Source organism: Gopherus flavomarginatus, chromosome 2 (genome assembly GCF_025201925.1).
Source record: "Gopherus flavomarginatus isolate rGopFla2 chromosome 2, rGopFla2.mat.asm, whole genome shotgun sequence".
Taxonomy (NCBI): Eukaryota; Metazoa; Chordata; order Testudines; family Testudinidae; genus Gopherus; species Gopherus flavomarginatus.
Window position 1 is genome coordinate 204,161,082 of NC_066618.1, and position 18,997 is coordinate 204,180,078.

General features: G+C 39.0%; 1 long non-coding RNA gene across 1 annotated transcript in view; it reads right to left on the reverse strand.

The window, feature by feature from the left end:
* LOC127044264 (uncharacterized) overlaps positions 1–18,997 on the reverse strand; it is a 794,940-nt gene that overhangs the window by 364,576 nt on the left and 411,367 nt on the right. The gene's annotated exons all lie outside the window — the stretch shown is intronic.

Sequence of the window (18,997 nt, forward strand, 5' to 3'; positions counted from 1 at the left end):
CTGTATTCTGCTCAACAGTGAACTAAGCACCACACTGTTTCTGGAATTGCAGATCCATAGCTTTATTTGCAAAACACAAGATTTTACAGACTAACGGTCATGATTCTTGAGCACTTATCAAGATGTTGACTACAAATTACCTGTGGTTAATTGGTAGGCAAATACCGCACTCTGTCAAGTAATTTTGCTCTCTGAAAATGAAGGGTACACAAATACTTTGACACATGAAGGGGAGATTAATGTTTCAAAGCTCACCACTCATTGCACCCTTCCGATTCTGTGGGAGTTCTCTGCTGTTATCTTATGCCATGAGCATGCAGTTGTAGTCCTTAGGTTACAGAAAGCTAAAATGAGCTAAGGATAGGTGTAGTGCAAGAGCATCCCCCTTTCCTCTGGCCATGCTCCCTTGTTTCTTGCTATATCAGCAACAGAGTGATGATGAGAGACATAATTGCCTTATCACAGCTCTTTTCCACCAGGCGATTGCCCTAACACTTGGATAATCCTCTTGGGTTAGTCAAGCACTCTTCGGGGCCAGATTTCACCAGCAGTGCGAAGCAAAGAAGTCATACTGTCTCAAAGAAATTGTCTTTTGTGTGCAATTGATTTCTCACCAAGGTTGTGTGCACACAAATAAAAGCCACAATTTCTAAATTTGTGCCTAAAAACAACTTATTAAAAATGAAAGCACAGCTCTGTGAAACAGAAAAAAAAACCTATGCCCCAATTTCTGCATGAAAAAACTGGGTAATATATGCAAATATGTATCTGCACATGCATTTCTCACTTTGCATGTGCATCAGTCTCTTCTGAATATGAGTGGATGTATGTAAACATAATTCCTTCATGTAGGTAGGTCTTACTTTTTTTAAATTATGGCCCTGCGAAAGCTTGAACAACAGAACAGCAAAATACAGAATGGAATAACTGACCAACTCAGGATGACCAGAGAGATATCATCACTATGACTGTTTATAACTAGATTAAACAAGATAATTAATTATTGTGCCCTAGTGCAAAGATTGCATTAGATATCTTGAAAGCATTTCTTGGGTTATCATTCATGGTATAAGGCTGTTGTGTTGACGTCTCCACTGTGTGCTATAAAAGATCCAAAAGAGAAGGACAAAGAGTTCTATTCAGTTTTTTACATCTCTTCCCAATGACTTTCAATGACTAACATATATGATTATCACTATACCAGGGATGGCTCCAGGACCCAGCGCCCCAAGTGCATGCTTGGGGTGGCATGCTGCGGGGGTGGCTCTGCCGGTTGCCAGAAGAGTGGCAGGCAGCTCCGGTGTACCTCCCGCTGACATGCCTGCGGAGAGTCCGCTTGTCCTGCGGATCTGGTGGAGCATCCGCAGGCATGCCTGCGGCAGGTCCCCAGGAGCCGTGGGACTGGCGAGCGGCAGAGCACCTCCCCGCGGCATGCCGCCGTGCTTGGGTCGGAGAAATGGCTAGCGCCGGCCCTGCACTATACATGCAGAGATAATCACAAAGTGAGATTTTCAAAGGTGTCACCCAAAGTTAGGCACCCAACTCTCATGACTTTCAATGAAAATAGGAAATGTAATTCACTGTAGCCAAATACATTCATTTAGAAGTATGGGTAATAAGCAGGAAGAACTGGAAGTGCTAATAAATAAATACAACTATGACATTATTGGCATTACTGAAACTTGGTGGGATAATACACACGACTGGAATGTTGGTGTGGATGGGTATAGTTTGCTCAGGAAGGATAGACAGGGGAAAAAGGGAGGAGGAGTTGCCTTATATATTAAAAATGTACACACTTGGACTGAGGTGGAGATGGACATAGGAGACGGAAGGGTGGAGAGTCTCTGGGTTAGGCTAAAAGGGGTAAAAAACACAGGTGATGTCGTGCTGGGAGTCTACTACAGGCCACCTAATCAGGCGGAAGAGGTGGATGAGGCTTTTTTCAAACAACTAACAAAATCATCCAAAGCCCAAGATTTGGTGGTGATGGGGGACTTCAACTATTCAGATATATGTTGGGAAAATAACACCACGGGGCACAGACTATCCAATAAGTTCCTGGACTGCATTGTAGACAACTTTTTATTTCAGAAAGTTGAAAAAGCTACTAGGGGGGAAGCTGTTCTAGACTTGATTTTAACAAATAGGGAGGAACTTGTTGAGAATTTGAAAGTAGAAGGAAGCTTGGGTGAAAGTGATCATGAAATCATAGAATTTGCAATTCTAAGGAAGGGTAGAAGGGAATACAGCAGAATAGAGACAATGGATTTCATGAAGGCGGATTTTGGTAAGCTCAGAGAGCTGATAGGTAAGGTCCCATGGGAATTAAGACTGAGGGGAAAAACAACTGAGGAAAGTTGGCAGTTTTTCAAAGGGACGCTATTAAGGGCCCAAAAGCAAGTTATTCCGATGGTTAGGAAAGATAGAAAATGTGGCAAAAGACCACCTTGGCTTACCCTTGAGATCTTGCGTGACCTACAAAATAAAAAGGCGTCATATAAAAAATGGAAACTAGGTCAGATCACGAAGGCTGAATATAGGCAAATAACACAGGAATGCAGAGGCAAGATTAGAAAAGCAAAGGCATAAAATGAACTCAAACTAGCTATGGGAATAAAGGGAAACAAGAAGACTTTTTATCAATACATTAGAAGCAAGAGGAAGACCAAGGACATGGTAGGCCCACTGCTCAGTAAGGAGGGGGAAACAGTAACGGGAGACTTGGAAATGGCAGAGATGCTTAATGACTTCTTTGTTTTGGTCTTCACTGAGAAGTCTGAAGGAATGTCTAGTATAGTGAATGCTTACGGGAAGAGGGTAGGTTTAGAAGAGAAAATAAGGAAAGAGCAAGTAAAAAATCACTTAGAAAAGTTAGATGCCTGCAAGTCACCAGGGCCTGATGAAATGCATCCTAGAATACTCAAGGAGTTAATGGAAGAGGTATCTGAGCCTCTAGCTATTATCTCTGGGAAATCATGGGAGACGGGGGAGATTCCAGAAGACTGGAAGGGGGCAAATATAGTGCCCATCTATAAAAAGGGAAATAAAAACAACCCAGGAAACTACAGACCAGTTAGTTTAACTTCTGTGCCAGGGAAGATAATGGAGCAGGTAATCAAAGAAATCATCTGCAAACACTTGGAAGGTGGTAAGGTGATAGGGAATAGCCAGCACGGATTTGTAAAGAACAAATCGTGTCAAACTAATCTGATAGCGTTCTTTGATAGGATAACGAGCCTTGTGGATAAGGGAGAAGCGGTGGATGTGATATACCTAGACTTTAGTAAGGCATTTGATACAGTCTCGCATGATATTCTTATAGATAAGCTAGGAAAGTACAATTTAGATGGGGCTACTATAAGGTGGGTGCATAACTGGCTGGATAACCGTACTCAGAGGGTAGTTGTTAATGGCTCCCAATCCTGCTGGAAAGGTATAACAAGTGGGGTTCCGCAGGGTTCTGTTTTGGGACCGGTTCTGTTCAATATCTTCATCAACGATTTAGATGTTGGCATAGAAAGTACACTTATTAAGTTTGCGGACGATACCAAACTGGGAGGGATTGCAACTGCTTTGGAGGACAGGGTCAAAATTCAAAATGATCTGGACAAGTTGGAGAAATGGTCTGAGGTAAACAGGATGAAGTTCAATAAAGATAAATGCAAAGTGCTCCACTTAGGAAGGAACAATCAGTTTCACACATACAGAATGGGAAGAGACTGTCTAGGAAGGAGTATGGCAGAAAGAGATCTAGGGGTCATAGTGGACCACAAGCTTAATATGAGTCAACAGTGTGATACTGTTGCAAAAAAAGCAAACATGATTCTGGGATGCATTAACAGGTGTGTTGTAAACAAGACACGAGAAGTCATTCTTCCGCTTTACTCTGCGCTGGTTAGGCCTCAACTGGAGTATTGTGTCCAGTTCTGGGCACCGCATTTCAAGAAAGATGTGGAGAAATTGGAGAGGGTCCAGAGAAGAGCAACAAGAATGATTAAAGGTCTTGAGAACATGACCTATGAAGGAAGGCTGAAGGAATTGGGTTTGTTTAGTTTGGAAAAGAGAAGACTGAGAGGGGACATGATAGCAGTTTTCAGGTATCTAAAAGGGTGTCATCAGGAGGAGGGAGAAAACTTGTTCACCTTAGCCTCCAATGATAGAACAAGAAGCAATGGGCTTAAACTGCAGCAAGGGAGATTTAGGTTGGACATTAGGAAAAAGTTCCTAACTGTCAGGGTAGTTAAACACTGGAATAGATTGCCTAGGGAAGTTGTGGAATCTCCATCTCTGGAGATATTTAAGAGTAGGTTAGATAAATGTCTATCAGGGATAGTCTAGACAGTATTTGGTCCTGCCATGAGGGCAGGGGACTGGACTCGATGACCTCTCGAGGTCCCTTCCAGTCCTAGAGTCTATGAGTCTATGAGGTATGTAAGGATATTGATTAAGGCTGTAATACAAGTAGAGAAATCAGCAGTGCTCTGGCCTGTAAGATAGTTGGTTAGCCAAACTAATTGAAGCCTAAAGTCTTAGGCTGACACGAACAACTAACCGATAAGTGAACTTTAGTCACAAGATAAAGCCCTTTAGTGAGCAAATATATTAAGTACTGATGAAGGTGAAGAAAGAAACAGCAGAACACAAGATGTGACATTTTGAGAGATTCCTGGGAAATATGTATAGGTGAAACTTTCATATGTTCAACCACAATAATACCATAGTACCCAATTAATGTGAATGCTAGTAAGTGTGATGTAGATGATGAATTAGCATATAGTTATTAGTAGAGTGCAGAACCCATAGATAAGGAGAGGGGGCTGAACTCAGGGGCTGAGTAAGCATAAGAGACAAGGGGTGTTAATGTAACAACTATATAGGTTATGACCTGGCCTATGTACCTTGGTGCTTACTGAAATATGCCAGACTGATGATCACTTGCTAATCATCTCTCCTCTACTTCAGGGTTGTCTACAAAGAATGAATAAGTGATGCATGTGCTGGACATTTTGTATTATGTTTCTCTCCTACAGTGCTTGTTGGGTTTGTTTGCTTTGTGCTTAAGATTCTTAATAAAGTAAACATGACCAGAGAAACTGTTTCTCATGTGCTTATTAGGTCTCATTCTAATACAGTTCTGTTAATATGGCTAATTTGGGAGTCAAACTCTCGCAGACCACTAACAAGCTAATAATTAAACCAAAAAGATAATCACTTAAGTGCTTTTGAAAATCTCACTCCCAATCTCTTCTCCCTATGAAGACAAGGGCTGAGATGATCAAAACAGATGACAGCATACCATTTCCTTAACTCTTCCTTTGTGGAGGTAATGCTGTTCTGAATATGAACTGATATTGTACTGACACAAATCCCAAATTTTAATCTCAGATTTGCCACAGGTTTATTGTGTGGCTGTTGACAAGTCATTAATTTTAATTCATGGCTACACTAAATGAGGCCCAAAAGGGCTTCAATGGAAATCCCCCGGAGGAATTTTGGCATAGATGGAGCTGTCCCTTGGGTACAGCAAATTGGGGCAACTGTTCTGTGCCCCATGCTTTGGGGGGGCCCATGGGCCAGTGCGATTGGCCAGCACAATTGGTCCTGCATTCATCACTTCCACCCTGGGCATGAATATACCAATTGGGAAAGTGGGAGGGTGGGAAGGAGCAGGCTCCCTGCCAATTTAGAATCCCATTTAAAAGTGGGCAATTGCTCATCTCTTCAAGGATTTTCCATGCCAATCAGTTGTGGACCATTGTATTTATCAGGAATAGAAAGAAGCACAGCCAAGGCTTTGAGAGTTGCTCACTAGTTGGTTCTAAGAAATAGTCTTCTTAAATTAGGCATTTAAAAATTCATGGTCATCATTTTCCAGAAATCCAGAGTGAAATTCATCTCTGTAAAGGGCCTTAAGTGCTTGATAGGGTCTTGTGAGACCCTCTGCACAGGAATGGATTTTACTCCCATTCATGGAGAAATATAATACAATTGGATCCCTGAGAATAGAGCTGGCCAACAAAGAGATTAATAATTTTATACAATTTACATTTATCTCAATTGCTAATTTTATATCCACACACCCAAAGGGAAGAGACTTACTAATTTTATAGAATATTGTAGAGATGGAACATAAAGTCAACTAGATGATATTCTCAAAACATGAAAAAAGCTAATTATCTCTTAGACCGAAATCCCAACCAGAATCCATTATTCTCATTGTCAGAAGGGAGAGAAAATTAGGTCAGGGTAGTAATAGAGCCAGTAGGACACATAACCCAGACAGACAGTTATATTGCATTTATGTTTCAAAACCATTCCTATTTAAAGCACGTACATACATACACAGAGATTTTGACTGTTTTAAGATTTATCCCATAATTAATATTCTTTAAATTCTTACCAACATGTAGCACATATATACTGACACTTTATACCTTCAAAGCACTGTGCAGACACCAAATTCACACAAAAACAGACACACTTTTGATTGTATTGTATTTTACTGCTCCAGTAGCATCCTTGGGAACACATTATCTGTAATATTTCTCCTACTTTTGAGAATGGTGTTCACTTACAGTAATATATACATAATTATAAATACTGTAATAATTTGTGAAGTATTAGATTTAAAGTTTGGTCAGTCCAAACAAGGGGATGATCAAGAGAAGTAAGAACTTGTACACAGACATGCTCAAGCCTAACCCTTTTTGTGCCTGAAGGTACATGTGGGAGTGTGCCTGGGGTGAGGAGGAAGGACTTCCCATTGGCCAGCAGAGGGGGAAATTAAGGGTACCCCCCTCCTCAGTGTAAAGTCTTATCAGGCATCTGGAGCCATCTTGCTGTAATTATTTCCTCCTCCCCCACCTGGTAGTTGAAGTATATTGAACTGCATTTCCAGGATGCTGTAGGTCTAACTGATTGCCTTTTTGGGGACTCAGGAGGGAATTATTTTCCATTTGTCCAAAGTGAGAGGGATCCAAAGGGTTTTCCACCTTCCTCATAGCTTTGAGGAGCCACAGTTTAGGTTAAAGGGTGTAAAAAATAGGAATTTCATGCTAGAAGGAATATAGGAATGTTAGTTCATCACAACTTGTAGCTTGTGTCCAGCGCAGATAAAGGCTAAAAGGGCCATCTCCCAGGCTGGTGGACCTTTCCCTGAAAGGAGAAGGGGAGATCTGAAGTCTTTTCAGACTGAAGTCTTCCTTGGTACAATCCACCACAGAAGGGCGAGATGATTCAGAAGTGTTCTGAATCCTAGGAGTTAGGGTGAAGAGGGTCTATCCTAAGTGTTTAATTATAGACTGTGAGCCCTTTAACACTATACTCTCCCCAATTAAGTGCTTAATATCTGAAAGGGAGCACAGAGATAGAGCCTACTCCTACTGTTAATTTAACAACATTGTACCCTTCTGCTTAAGTCTATCCGCATGTCCGGCTTTCATTTACCTGCACACACTGATGAAAATGATATCACTATGTATTAAGCATTGTTTGTACTACAGATAGGATCAGTGTACAGTGGTCTACTCATGACCACCCCAATTTGCCATTCACACACTACACTCCCATTCCTGTCTATTTTCCACCATTATGCAGACATAAGCCTTGTTGCTGTGCTGTTGTGGAAATCCACGGAGTTCAGTAGGACTTCCGACAGGTATTGGAGTCCATGCAGAGCATTGTAGAATTGAGTTGGTGACATAAGCTGTCTGGCATTGGCTGACCATGTATGTACCATGTGCAAAAATTACCAAGGTGTGATATCTTTGTTGCACACTTGTAGGTTGGTGTTTGCTCACCAACCTGGATGCAAAGGGCCATTTTGCCACAGAGTACACAGGCCACTGGACTGATGCATAATGGCCCTTGTGTTCAAACTATCATAAAAAGCAATTCTTTCTACAGGATTGCTTTCAAATTAAAGGAAACAGCCTACATCCTAAAGAATGTTACAGTTTTGACCACATTCTTTTATCTAATAATTGCTATATCAGCAAACAGGAAATCAATGATAAAGAACATAAAGCTTAAAACTTTAGCAAAGGAGATTCTGACACTGAGCAATAAGGTAGAATTAAAACAGATTGTCCGCTGCATATATATTATATTGTGTGCTCCAAGTATTAATAGAATTGTGCACTTATTGAAGTCAAAGATGTTTTCATAAGTGAAAGGAGCCCCACAGCACTAAAAAGGAGACTGGAAAAAGACAATAGCACTAAGCGATGCACCACACTGCTTCTATATAATATCAAAAATATTTCTACTGATGTTTTACTGCCACAGGGAGATTCTTTATCCTGGCTTTTGGTCAAAGGTGCCAGTGTGGTCTTTGGTATTAGAAGAATTCTTAGGTAAAGAACATATTTTCTTTAAAAAAAAAATCACTGATTATTTGGGAGGATCCTTTGAATTAAAACTCCTGTCACAGACTGGTGCTTCTTTAAGTTATAATTGGATGTCATAATCCTACTGTGGTATCAACTGGATATATTTGAATTTTATGCTGTCATTTCATTTAGACATAAATACTGCTGCTGTGGCTATATATCTGTTTCTTTTGTGAACTGTCTGTTCTTTCCTGAATCTAAGATAATTACTTGCCTCCATACATGTAGTTCTACCACCACCACCGGAGGAAGAAACAGCTGCCCAAATCACTCATCCTGGAAGACTATCTTTAGACAGTTCTAGGAGTGGGTGTGCTAAAACATGGAGGACCCAGTGAGTCCCATTCTCCTGCTAGCACACATAATAGGCAGCTATGCTTTGGTTGCTAGTACTCCAGGGGCATGATTTTCAGAAGCACTGAACACCCTTTACTCTGATTTCAGCTGGGTGAGAGAGTGCTTTCCTCCTCTAAATATCAGGCCTCAGAGCAATAAAAGGAAGCCAGCCTCCACTAACATCAGCACTTCAGGCTCCAGAGATCACATGTCTGTAATGTGGGGTGGGGCATAAACTTGGATCCCTTCCCTATTGAACAGCTTGTGACCACAGAGCAACATTTAGGGAAACAGAGTGCTCTGTACAAGAGGAGTAAAACACTGCTACTGAGTGTAATGTCCTTGTATCTCCAAGACATTCCTCACTGCAGTAGAAGGTCCCTCCTCTGTCTACCTCCAGCTCACAAAGCCATAACAGAAAACATTTTAATTTTTGGGACTTAACTCATTACTCTTGTTCAGCATAAACTTTGCCTTTTGGATAACAATTGTAAGCTCTTTGGTGTAGGGACCATCTTTCTGTTTGGTGTCCCTAGTACACTAAGATCCTAGTCCATGAGTAGGTGTCTTAGGTGCTATGGTAATACAAATAATAAACCATCATCACCACCACATAAGTGTAGCTTTTATTTCAGCCTCACGGTAAGTAGCGGAGATTTAGAAAATCTTTGTCCAGGAGACAAAATTTAAGGAAATAAAGCAAAAGATATATACTTTAAATCTTGCTTTAAAAGGGACCCACCCAACAAGCAAGTTTAGAAGACATATAGTTTCATCAGCAATACTGTAATTGTGGTAAAAAAAATTACTACTGATGTTTTGATGAGTTAAAGGAACTACTCTCATGAGCGTAAGACTTCTAGAACTAAATACCAAAACCTTAATTTCAAGATCTTGTAAGGCCCTCTTCCCCCATTGCTGCCTTATACATACAGTATTCTTTCTTTGGGCTGAAGTTTTTCTATGTTAATTCTCACTTTGAGGTAAACTTGGAGAAAAAGTCTACTAAGATTGAAGTCAGCTTTTTAAAAAGATAATAGAGCCTACAAACATTGTTTCTCTAGGTAAAACATCACAAAGGAAAATGTTTCCAAAGGACATCCCTCTAGGAAAAAAAAACTTAGAAGAAGAAAAAAGATTCTAGAAAATGTCTCTTTACACAGTAATCCTACAACAGATGGACTAACTGTCTCACTCACCCATCTCCCTTTGAATTCTCCCTATGGTCCTAAAATGAGGCTTTTATAACTGCAAGGAAAGCCTTAACTAGCCCACAGGTGAACTAAGACCATCTATTATTCCACCCCCAATTAGGTTCAACAAGATATAAAACTCAACTGCTTTCACAATTCCTCATGCTAGTTACTTTATCCTCTTAGCTGCTTGAATGCTAGATCAGAATGCTAGTGCTTGTAGGTTTCTATTCAAAGCAATCTTTAAATTCCTTTTATATGTTACGATAAATATATTATTTTAATGTGTCTACATACTTTATTCTTAGTACTAATTTTAATATTTAAGAAACTCAGAGTAGCTGTTTTAAAAACACTATGGAATGTATTAGTTCTTTAATATTTATTTTCTCTATCCATGGATATAATAGTACAGAAAGTTTAGAAACTTCAAAGTCTAAATTAGACAAAGTTCAAGAAGGGATAATATGTGGAGGCAAAAGATATAATAGTTAGAACACTGCAATAGTGAATCATCATTGGAGGTGCCTGTGCTATAAGTAGACTTGTATCCCACTTTTTTTATGTTTGTCTATTTACAATGAATTAAAATAGAGGGGTTGCTAGAAAGTGTCAGGGGTATAGGTCAGAGAACAAAGAAAGAAATGTTTCTTGAGGATGGCGAGTGGGTTTGTATATGTCGCAAGGTCATAGAGTGAAAGCAACCTATTAATGGTAAATGGGACTGTTCTTTATTTATGTTGTATTTTTTTAAACAGCTTTGTGGTGGGTAGAGGAGTTTCAGGTGGAAAAGGTATGCCCTTCTCACGTGAAGATCCTGGTAGAGTTCAATGTGGCAGGCCCATCTTTTGAAAGCTCTACATCAAAACTTTCTCCTGATCAGTTCTGGATTCAGGAAACCTAGGGCCATAGATCCACTATGACACAGGAATCCACTATGGCTCTGCCCTTACAGCACATACTGTGGCCTTGCCCACTTTACATGGCAGTGATAGAGGATGTCCCTTTCCCTCACAGAAAGGTAGAAGCAACAGCATGGAACCACTCTTTCCTTCCAGGAGGGTCTGCTCCCTTTAGGAGCAGCAGGGATGGTAACAAAGGTCCCTTCTAACCCATGAAGTGGCAGGGGTGGTAGAAGATGGAGCCCGCCCCCCCCACACACAGTCTTCCTACCCTGGATGCAAGGGTGTATTTGTTTGTGAGGTGGGGGATCAGGCCCAAGGAACTCTTCTGCTGAACACAGAATTCTCTGTGGGGGTGATGTAGGTAGCTCCCCCTATTACTTTAAAGTGTGGATAACACTGCTCTACAGCCAAAATGCTTCTGAAATAAATGTAGTCCAACTTTACTAATTCTGGGTCACTGAGAATGAAAATGATGCTTAAAATTGTTGATTGGCTCTAGTTTTCAAGATATGCTATTGGGTCAGTATATACGACCCTTGACTTGGGAATGGCGGAGGATAAGTGAGTTATAAAGGGAAGGGATCTCAATTTAAACCAGAAATGACTAAAATACATCTTTGTCTGGATTTATGAATAAATCTATGACTGGGTTTGGATAGTACTTGCTTTTGAGGCAAAACAATGAATGATGCAATCTGAAGCTGGTATTGAATCATACATGATATGAATTGCATCATATTATTCCTAGAAGTCATGGATGATGCAATCATAACGAAGCTTACATCACTCTGCTGAACAAATTGCCCTATATCAGCTCTAGAAATCATACAGTGTTGTGCTCTCTTCTTTGTCAGTGTTTGATTTTGCAAAGGGACACATTTCTGTTTAGCCAAAGTGAGCAGAGATGCCTCGTACTTGTGTGAACAGTGCAGATAACTTCTGCTATGTTTGTGGTGAAGTGACTTTTGCATCACAAAAGCGCAGTATAACCACTATGGTTAAGAAAGCCTATCACCTTTCTTTTGGCTGCAAAACTGGAGATCAGGACAAGAGGTGGGCCCCACACATATGCTGCAAGACTTGTGCAACAAATCTTCGCCAGTGGTTGAACAGGAAAAGGAAATCTATGCCTTTTGCAGTGCCAATGATTTGGAGAGAGCCAACAGATCATACCAGCAATTGTTACTTCTGCATGGTGCCTCCAGTTGGGAAAGGTGTGTCAAAGAAGAAAAAGTGGACTCTGCATTATCCAAACATTCCATCAGCTATACGCCCAGTACTCCATGGAGAAGGACTGCCGGTTCCTGATGCACCAGAATCATTCTCACTTAAGTCAAACGAGGAAGAGGAAGAGGATGAAACTTCTGGTCCTGAACCATCAATGTCACAGGACCCACATTTTCTCCCCTCCTCCTCCTCTGAACCACACCTCATAACACAAGGTGAACTGAATGACCTTGTCAGGGATTTGGAACTACCCAAGAGTAAAGCAGAGCTGTTGGGCTCCAGACTACAGCAGTGGAATCTCCTGGCAGGCTATCAGGGCAAATGGAGCCCATCAAAGCTTGCAGACTATTGCTGGACAGTGACACGAGATGCTCCATTTAATGAATACAAGAGACAAGCCAAGAAGCGCCGAGTAGACACTGAATAGGACTAAACTATGTACATAATCATTTTTTGCCTTTTGTTTCATAATAAATTTTACTTATATAACCCTTTTGCTGATTTTTAAAGTGTTACATAAACAGGACAGGTGAAATATTATCATGTAAAGCATCCATAAACACATGAAAAGACCTAGGTTTACAATTTATGATTAAAACTCTACTATCTACACAATATACATAGACATAAAATGTAAAAAATTAAATATCTTAGAAACAGTAGCCAATCAGTTGTTTTAATTGTCATATTTGAATTCAGCACATCAAAATACATAATAAATATCACATTTTATCTCTGAAGCAGACGACTTCTCAAAAATTGTAGACCAGTGTAATACGATCTTATGATCATTGGTCAGTTCACACTTCTTAGAGCTACTGTTTCAGGCTGCCTACGTGGGTTATGTTTTCAAGCTGTTCATCTGAACCAGGAAGGCAAAAAATTTACTTAAAAAAAAATAGAAAAATTGCCTGATAGCACATGACTTGATTAATCACTATATATGAATCTCCAGCTGAAGTTAGCACCAGCTTCCATTTGTATCATCTATGGCGATTGGAAGAGGAGAACAGTTTGATCATAGGCTTGATCTCAGGAACACAGGATGAGGTTGGATGACTCACAGCTAGGAGCTGTGTGAGTTCTGCTGGTAGGGGAAAAGGGATATTTCATTTCTTTCTGTGACTGTAGAGACCAATGGACTGTAGAGGTTCTGAAGGCTTCATACCATGAGGGATACAAGACCTAAGGTTTTTGGCCTTAGTCCATTTATGTGACTGAGATTGCATAAGCAGACAATGCTTGTTTTAATGTGAATTCAGTTATAATTCTTTCCCTTTTAGTTTTTTAAACAAAAACTGAAGGGAAAATGTTTGTGTGTGCAAAAATCAGACAATTCATATTTGATTTCCCCAGCTTTCCTATATCAGTCACAGAACAATTGATATAAAGGTAATAAAGTTAATGCCATACACAGAAATACAAATACTGCATATGAATATTGAGTTGAATTACAGTTAATGGGAAATTTCTTACTTTTGTGCTCTTAAAATCTCACATACTTTAATGTAATATTATGGTTTAACTTTTTATTTTTATAATATTTAATATGACTGAAAGCCAATTTTATAGCTGTTTGACTAATTGTATATTTATAACAGGCATTTTACCTTAAAAATGGCATTACAGTGAAATCCTCAGTCACACACAATATTTTTTTATTTAATTTTCGCACATTTATGTCATTCTAAGCAATTAATTTCAATCTTGACGCTTGTATATTTCCAACACTTTTGTAAAACTGGAGAGTAATATCATTATTGGGTTGAAAAAGAATTTAAATTCCAAGTAATAAAGTCCTGGACAAGTGAGTTATAATGGAAGTGTTGGCACAGTCATAACTGCAGCAATGCTAATATGTTGTTGTAATACAGTAATTCATATGAAATTAATATATATTGGAATGGGGCAGAAGATTTTTATTAATAAAGCTGAGCTAGCTAAATTTTTAGTTTTGCCGGGAGGCGGGGGGTGAAGGAGTCTCTATTTCTTGATGCAGTTTTTCAAGTGAATGTGAAAAGCTGCTTTTTGGCAGTGAACTGCTAATTTATCCAGTGGTATTTATCTGAATGGTTGCCAAGGGAAAAGAAAATATGACCTGATTTTCCAGAAGGAAAGTAGAAAGGATTAAATCAAGAAAAGATTGATAATTCCATCACTTTCCTTTAATTTTCGTTTTGAGAGCTATGAAGATTGAAGAGAGTTTCACTAAGCAACATTGACCATTTATTGAGACCATTTTCCACACACAGGTCCCTGTAGCTCTCTGAGTCTCTAGCACCCAAACTAACTAAAAATAGCCTGTACCACCCTATGTCACCACACAGGATCTTTCCTTACATAAGCAGTGAAAGAAGGGATTGCTGACTACCCAATAGGGCCTTGAGAAGATTACTTTACTACACACACATCTTTTGCACAGGACTGAATAATCAGAGGCAGGTTGGCCTGATTTAATATGCTTTTAAAATGATTCCTATGCACAGACTCAGGGCACGCTTGATTGTTCCAGCTTCTAGTGCCCACCCATCTACCTCTCCCAAGCTAAGAGCCAACGTTTTCATGTGTCCTTTTTCACTTTCATGGCAAATTACAGAAGAACATGTTAATATGAGATACAACAAAACATTCTCCACATTATGGTTAGAAAATCTCAGCTGCAAATGGGTAAACAAGAATGGCCTGACACAGAACAGTAGTGCAGAATATACAATTCAAAGAATGTCATCCTTCTACAGGGTTCAACAACCACGTTGTTCTGAGGAGGATGCACAAATATTTGGCTGAACAAAGTGAGAAACAATGGAATTCTGGGTATGATGAGTAAGGTTTGAATTTAGATTTTATTTTTATTTTTGTCCTACCTTAACACCTGATTGATATCATCCTCATCCTCCTCCACTCTTACTTAAGTACCAAAAAAAGGATACCTTTTTAGCTGACTATTTTTTGGAAATAATTGATGGTATAATTTCATAAGAACTTTACTAAATGATAGCAAAATGAGTTAAATTACTGTAATTTTTTTACAACGATGACATTCTTTTAATGACTGTAATCAGCCACAATGTCTGCAGATTTGCCAAATTCCACTCCCCAAATTACTGTAACTGAAATTTGAAGATGTTTTTTATATTAATAATTTTGTCATGTTTATTGCAAAATATTTTCATATTTATTTTATTAAATTCAAATAAGGCATATGATGCATCATTTAAAACTAAGGTTTTAAACTTTTGGTGTGACTTTCTGTTCACTCACATTGGTGTAAATCAGGAAAATTTCCATTGAAATTAATAGTTACACCCATGAAAAATGAGTGTGAGACCACAACTGGGACTTGTTTTACTGCTGTCTCGATATATGTTGGGAGCCTGATTCTTCACTCAGTTAAACCAGTTTTACACCAGTAAGTTGTGGTCTGAGCTGTCTTTCACTTTTCCCTTCAGTCTTTAGAGCCTTTCTTCCATTCAGTGGGATTATAGTAGTCCTGATTTACACCAGTGTAAGTAGAAGGAGCATATTCAATATACACATACACCGTAGAAGTCTACACACAAATACAGGAACTAGCATACAATGGTCTTGAAGTTAGGTATTAGCATTTTTTTTCTAGAATGACTAATTCTGGTTTGAAGGAAGGAAAGATCACTACTTTAGCACCTGGGGTTGTCTGCCACATTCTTTTCCACATACAAAAGAGCTAATTTTCAGTTTGCCATTCTGCTAGTTGCTGATGTTGATTTTTCTATCGTGCATCAAACACAGTGTATGCGGTACTGACATGGAGAGAAAATGAAAACAGTATATTTTTCTCAACCTTGGTTGCGTAATACAGAAGAGGAAAAATAATTATAGTTCAGTAAAATATTGCTCTGAGTTGCTCATTTCTTAAATAGTAACAAAATATTAAAAGATAGTGGTGAACCTCTACATGAAATATATTCATGGTAAAAAAAATGATTTATTAAAGTGAATCATGTGTCTTATTTCTGCTCAGATATGTCAGGCTGATCAATGGAACACTATAAGCAAGAAATAAAGCCTGGTGAATACAGCCCAAAAGTAAAAATAAAAAAAGAAACAAGAAGATCAAAAAAGTAATCACAATCTCCCAAATGAAGCTCATATAACTTGGCTTTGAAAAAAGTTCTTACCTATGTTCCATTCATTCTCCTTTAATGTTCAGCTATGTATTTGTGACAGTGTACGAGAATATGCTTATGAATGTATATATGATATAACTGGAATATGGTTTATGCTACATACACCATGTAACATATCTATGTAAAGGTTATGATCTACCGAATACATTCCTTCTATTTGTGCATGTATCATTTTTGTACTTGAAGTTAGGAATATTGGCTGTATACTTGCTTGATAACCTTAGTGAAGCATTTGGTCAGCTTCACGAGATAAGCTGGAGGGTAGGGATAGGATACAGAGGGACCTAGACAAATTAGAGGATTGGGCCAAAAGAAACCTGATCAGGTTCAACAAGGACAAGTGAAAAATTCATACACTGCTACAGACTAGGAACCGAATGGCTAGGCCACAGTTTTACAGAAAAGGACCTAGGGCTTACAGTGGACAAGAAGTTGGATATGAGTCAACAGTGTGCCCTTGTTGCCAAGAAGACTAATGGCATTTTGGTCTGTATAAGTAGGAGCATTGCCAGCAGATTGAGGGATGTGATCATTCTCCTCTATTCGACATTGATGAGGCTTCATCTGGAGTACTGTGTCCAGTTTTGGGCCCCGCACTACAAGAGGATGTGGAAAAATTGGAAAGAGTCCAGCGGAGCACAGCAAAAATGATTAAGGGTCTGGAGCACATGACTTATTCAGCCTCTCCTCATGAATTGGGATTGTTTAGTCTGCAGAAGAGAAGAATGAGGGAGGATTTGATAGCTGCTTTCAACTACCTGAAAAAGGGTTCCAAAGAGGATGGATCTAGACTGCTCTCAGTGGTACCAGATGACAGATCAACGAGTAATGGTCTCAAGTTGCAGTGTGGGAGGTTTAGGTTGGATATTAGGGAAAAAAAATTTCACTAGGAGGGTGATGAAGCACTGGAATGGGTTACCCCATCGGAGCTTTCCCAGGAATGTGGCTTGGCTGGTAAGAAACTCAATCATGCATGGACATGTGACTTGCTCATGTGACTCCAAAACTCCATCTTGGAGCTGGTCTTTGCATAGGAGAGAGGAAGGGGTCTCCACCCACAAGAGTCTATTTAAGCCTGTAGGAGACCCCTCCATTTTCTCTTCAACTGGTGAAAGAGACTGGAACAAAGGACAGTAACTACAGAGGGTTTGAGTGATTGCTGGACCCAGAGTAGGAGGAGACTAATCTGTAAAAGGACTGTACTGGGACAGGTGAGGTTTTATTTGTATTCAATTTTCTTAGACATAGACTTGTGTGTTTTATTTTATTTTACTTGGTAATTCACTTTGTTCTGTCTGTTACTACTTGGAATCACATAAATCCTACTTTCTGTATTTAATAAAATCACTTTTTACTTATTAATTAATCCAGAGTATGTATTAATACCAAGGCGGGAAGGCAAACAGATGTGCATATCTCTCCATCAGTGTTATAGAGAGTGAACAATTTATGGGTTTACCCTGTATTAGCTTCATACAGGGTAAAACAGATTTCTTTGGGGTTTAGGCCCCATTGGGAATTGGCCATCTGAGTGTTAAAGACAGGAACACTTCTGTAAGTTGCTTTCAGTTAAGTCTGCAGCTTTGAGGCACGTGGCTCAGACCCTGGGTCTGTGTGGAGCAGACAGGTGTGTCAGGCTCAGGAAGACAGGGTGCTGGATTCCCAGGCCGGTAGGGAAAGTCGGGGCAGAAGTAGTCTTGGCACATCAGTTATCAGTTCCCAAGGGGGTTTCTGTCTTCCAACTCATCACAGTATTCATGTTTTTTGTTTTTGTTTTTTAAATTTTTCCTCACAAAGGTGTTAATGGAAAACAAACCCCTCCTAAATACTTGTGCTAATGTATGTTCATGTGAAGACTCACACTGGAGGCATTCACAGAAGCATCTTCACATTTCTTTGTTTTTCCTCCACTTATTTGTAAAACTTTCAGTCAGCCCAAACCAGGGTAATAACAATATCATTGTTACTTTGATGACAAATAATACACTATAAATAGTCACTAACTCATAAAACTGAGTGTTTTCTAAAATAGGTTGAAATATGTTTGCATAGGCATTCATCAGTTTTGAAGAGCAATATTGTAAAAAATCAAAGCTTATTCATGAGTAATTTATAACATGAAAACCAGATTGAGTTAATTATTCCCTACAAATATTTTGCTGAACTCTAAACTGCAGAACATTTAGTATTCCAGATGCTAAACTGTACGTAGAAAATGCTGAGATATACTATGAAAAATTGCCATAAAACAAGTATGTGTATGCATGTAATGTGTCTAAGGATTAAGAGCATTTAGCAAGTGATAAGCTTGTTTTAATAAACTCAGTTAAATGTTCCTGAAAAAATCATAGTATAATATAACTTATGAAAGTTCAATTCTGTCGACTTCGAAAGGAAGAAATGAATACAGTAATTTATTCTGACATAAAATCAAGTTATTGCATTATATTACCTTACACCTGCAAAGCATTCTATAAATTATAGGCAAAACTCATAATGAACAAAATAGTAACAAAAATAAAACATCTGGTCAGCTTACATCGTTAATATTTAAACAACTTGAACTCCTGTCTCTCTAAATGTATTGACTGCTCTATGCTGTATTATCCACAGCTACTCTCATATTACTCCAGGAATAAAGAATACTATATGGTGTAAAATAAAGAAATAACACAGGTGTGACATTGCACTCCATAATGCTTTATAGAAATATGCTTATGAGTGTAAATATAACATAACTGGAATATGTTTTATGCAAGATATGCCATGTAACATAT